The sequence below is a fragment of the Babylonia areolata genome, chromosome 6, assembly GCF_041734735.1.
Source record: "Babylonia areolata isolate BAREFJ2019XMU chromosome 6, ASM4173473v1, whole genome shotgun sequence".
Classification (NCBI taxonomy): domain Eukaryota; kingdom Metazoa; phylum Mollusca; class Gastropoda; order Neogastropoda; family Buccinidae; genus Babylonia; species Babylonia areolata.
The window spans coordinates 31,516,389-31,521,388 of record NC_134881.1 but is presented as its reverse complement, the minus strand read 5'-3'; positions in this window follow the sequence as shown (position 1 = coordinate 31,521,388).

Sequence of the window (5,000 nt, the reverse complement as noted above, 5' to 3'; positions counted from 1 at the left end):
GAAATTTTCATCGATAATAATATCATTTATTTTCAGTCTAATATCATCATCTTAGATGAACAGACTATAAATAAATAAACGAACGAAACGGTCATACACGTAAAAAAAAAAAAAATGTTCCATGTCTCTCCGAGTGTGTATGTGTGCGTGCCTGAAATCTGATTGAATGACACAGGATAACGAATGACGAGCTAGTGGCAGCCGTCAGTCGGCTCTACCCAGGTAGGCAGGTAGCCTGATGTGCAAATGATCCTGTGTTTGTAAAGCGCTTTGAGCTTGGTCTCCGACCGAGGATAGGCGTTATACAAGTATCCATATCAATCAATCAATCAGTCAATCAATCAATCAATCAGTCATTCAAACACACCCTGGTAGTTCGTCCTTCAGGTGTGGTGAAAACAACAGAAGTTCGGAAATGGGGGTTCGGTGGTGGTGGTGGTGGTGGTGGTGGGTGGGGTGTTCTGTAGGAGTTCTGGTAGCAATGCGTAATAATAACCTGCTCTTCATGTTTGTCGTACTTGTGTGTGTGTGTGTGTGTGTGTGTGTGTGTGTGTGTGTGTGTGTGTGTGTGTTTGAATAGATTTTGCCTAAAATGTTTTAAAGTGTGTGTGTGCATGTGTGTGTGTGTGGGTGTGCGCGTGCGTGCGTGCGTGCGTGCGTGTGTGCGTGCGTGTGTGTGTGTGTGTGTGTGTGTGTGTGTGTGTGTGTGTTTGAATAGATTTTACCTAAGATGTTTTAAGTGTGTGTGTGTGTGTGTGTGTGTGTGTGTGTGTGTGTGTGTGTGTGTGTGTGTGTGTGTGTGTGTGTTTTAGCATGCTAGTGTGTGTGCTTTAATGGATTATACATGCTTCTGTAGGTGGAGGGAGGAGGAGAGGGAAGAAGGAGGAGAGAGGAATGGCGGAAGGAGAGGAGTGTGGGTGCGTGCTTGAATGAAATGTGTGAGTGTGTGTGTGTGTGTGTGTATGAGTGTGCGCGCGCGGATGTATATGTATGTGTGGGTGTGGGTGTGTTTGTAAGCGTATTCGTGTGTGTGTGTGTTTGTGTGTGGGGGGGTGTGTTTGTGTGTGTGTGTGTATTGTGTGAATGTGTGTGTGTGTGTGTGTGTATTGCGTGAATGTGTGTGTGTGTGCGTGCGCGCGCCTTCATGCCTTTTTAGGTGAGGGGGTAGAGAGACACTTCTGAAAGAAGGGAGGGAGGGAGGGTGGGAGGGAGAATGAAGGAATAGAAGAGAAAGGAGTTGAAGGGATGGGACACAGAGAGAGAGAGAGAGAGAGAGAAGGTGGTGATCTCTCTCTCTCTCACACACACACACACACACACACACATACACACACACACGATTTACACATCACATACACACATGTACACATGCACGTTCACTCACACACACACACACACACACACACACACACACACACACACATACACACACGTACACATACACGTTTACACCCACACCCACACCCACACCACACACACACACACACACACACACACACACACACACACACACACAGAGAGAGAGAGAGAGAGAGAGAGAGAGAGAGAGAGAGGGGTGAGGGGGGCTTCGGCAAGAAAGAAAGATGTACATGACGTCTATTCTGATCTTGCTCTGACGGCTCAGCTGTTTATCCAGTAATCGTACGAGCTGCCTGCAGGAGAGTGGGAGTGGGGGAAGTAGAATTGGGATGATAGGGGGGTGGGGGGGAGGAGGAGGGATATGATTGATTGGCTGATTGATATGGATGATAGGGGTGGGAGGGATTGATTGACTGATTGATATGGATGATAGGGGGGTGGGGGAGGAGGGATTGATTGATTGATATGGATGATAGGGGTGGGGAGGAGGGATTGATTGATTGATTGATTGATATGGATGATAGGGGGTGGGGGAGGAGGGATTGATTGATTGATTGATATGGATGATAGGGGTGGGGGGGAGGAGGGATTGATTGATTGATTGATTGATATGGATGATAGGGGTGGGGGATGAGGGATTGATTGATTGATTGATATGGATGATAGGGGTGGGGGGGAGGAGGGATTGATTGATTGATTGATTGATATGGATGATAGGGGGGTGGGGGAGGGAGGAGGGATTGATTGATTGACTGATATGGATGATAGGGGGGTGGGGGAGGAGGGATTGATTGATTGATTGACTGATTGATATGGATGATAGGGGTGGGGGGGAGGAGGGATTGATTGATTGATTGATATGGATGATAGGGGGGTGGGGGAGGGAGGAGGGATTGATTGATTGACTGATATGGATGATAGGGGGGTGGGGGAGGAGGGATTGATTGATTGATTGACTGATTGATATGGATGATAGGGGGAATGGGGGATAGGAGGGATTGATTGATTGATATGGATGATAGGAGGTGAGGGAGGAGGGATTGATTGATTGACTGATTGATATGGATGATAGGGGGGTGGGGGAGGAAGGATTGATTGATTGATTGACTGATTGATATGGATGATAGGGGGGTGGGGGAGGAAGGATTGATTGATTGATTGACTGATTGATATGGATGATAGGAGGTGGGGGAGGAGGGATTGATTTATTGATATGGATGATAGGAGGTGGGGGAGGAGGGATTGATTGACTGATTGACTGATTGATTGATTGATATGGATGATAGGGGTGTGGGGGAGGGAGGAGGGGTTGATTGATTGATTGATATGGATGCTTATATAACGCCTATCCTCGGTCGGAGACCAAGCTCTAAGCACTTTTCAAACACGTGGTCATTTGCACAACAGGCTGTCTGTCTGCCTGGGTAGAGCCCGACTGACGGCTGCCACTGGGCGCTCATCATTCGTTTCCTGTGTCATTCAATCAGATTTCAGACACACACACACACACACACACACACACACACACACACACACACACACACACACACACACACACACACACACACACACACACTCAGACAAACATGGAACAATTTACGTGTATGACCGTTTTGCTTATTCACCCCGCCATGCAGGCAACCATACTCCGTTTTCGGGGGTGTGCATGCTGGGCATGTTCTTGTTTCCATAACCCACGGAACGAGGAGGGGGTGGGGAGGGATAGGAGCTGGTGGTTGTAATGGTGGTGGTGGTGTCAGTGGGGGGTTGGGGGGGGGTGAGGGTGGAAGGGGGGTGGGGGATTCTGCCAGGGATGGTGGAGGAGGTTAACCCTTTCACCGCCAGTCAGTTTAGAGTGAAAAAAAAAATCCGTTGTGCTATAAACACAGAAAATGTGGTGTCCAAGTATAGCTGGGGATTCCCCCTGTGATGTATAGAAAATATGGCCTATCCTACCACAGAACATTATTAAGAGCAGTAGGTTCATGGATAACAGACCCATGATCTGGTTACCCCCTTCACTAACATGGGTCCTCTAGTACCTAGCTGCTGCATAAATGCGAGTTTGGCAGTGAAAGGATTAAGGGGCGTGGAGGAGGGGGGGGGGTGGGAGTGGAGGGGGGGGGGAGAGGAGGTAGGAGGGGGGGAAGGAAGGAAGGGGGGGGGGAAGGAGAAGTCTTGACCCACAAAGAGAAGGGTGAAGAGTTGACCGAATATTAACCCCTTCACTGCTGCTAGCGAGTATGCTGTTTAAGTGAAGGGCTGTCACCTGACTTACTTGAGATAAAAACCTTAGCACAGCTTGCAGGTCAGGATGTCAGTCATCACTCTTCATTTGGACTTTTTCTTTCCCCTCTCTGGGGTATGCATTACTTTTGTTGAGCAAAGTAAGTTTCACCCCTTATATAATAAAGTCGTAACTGAGTTTTAGATTCGTGTCACACCGATGTCATTTTCGCCAAGGTCCAACAATTAAAGGGTTAAATAAACTCGACTGATTAGTGACTACATGATGAAGGGTTCCTCGTTTTTTGGGGGGATAAATAAGGAAGTGGAAGGGGTTAGTGGAGGGGGTGGGGGGGTCGGGGCAGGGGAGGGATAAGGGGGAGGGGAGTGCGGCGGGGGGTGGGGGGTTGGGGGGGGGGGGCGGGGATGGTGGTGGTGGTGAGGAGTTCGACCACTGCCTTTACCTATTGGTGAGCACACACTCTGTATGTCCTGTAAATTCTTTAAATATATTAATCTCCACGGCGGCTCAAAAAAAAAAAAAAAAAAAAAAAAAAGGGTGGGGGGTGGGGGGGGGACAATGTATGTCTGCAATGACTGTCGTGGGTTATATGCAGTTGGAAAATGTGTATTTCAACATAATTGCAATTGTGTAGCGTCCACCAGCCGTCAAACGAAACGAGCGAACTGAAACACATTCCTGAGCACGATATAAGCTGTTAGCTTGTTGTTGCTCCACTGTCTATCTGTACATGTGGGACGTGTTTACTGAATAAAAATTTTGTTTAAACAAAAGTAGGTGACACTACTGTTGTCATGCACCCAGCTACCGCAACAGTGTTACGTTTCTGAGGCGTGGGGGATGGGTGGGTGGGCGGGTGGGGTGGGGGGAGACGGGAGGAGATAGAGAGGGAGTGAGAGAGAGGAGGGGAAGAGTGAGTGAGAGGGGGTGGGTGGGAGTGGGGAGGGAGGGGAGGAACTGAGCACTGGACACTGAAATGTTTTGTGGTGTCATTAGCTGTAAAGCTCTGGTGACATAGTAGGTACTGATCAGAACAAATTACAGCTGATGACATTAAACATTTCAGAGAGGGAGGTAGAGATAGAGAGAGCGTAAGACAGAGAGGGAGAGTGAGAGAAGAGAAGAGAGAGAGAGACACAGAGAGAGAGAGAGAGAGAGACAGAGAGAGAGAGAGAGAGAGAGAGAAGGGGGTAGAGAGAAAAGTTAGAAAGAAAAAGAGAAGAGAGAGCAAGAAGTTAGAGAGAGAGAGGGGGGGCGTGGCAGAGGGGGAGACAGCCAAATGGTTAAAGCGTTGGACTTTCAATCTGAGGGTCCAGGGTTCGAATCTTGGCAACGACGCCTGGTGGGTAAAGGGTGGATATTTTTCAGATCTCCCAATTCAACATATGTGCAG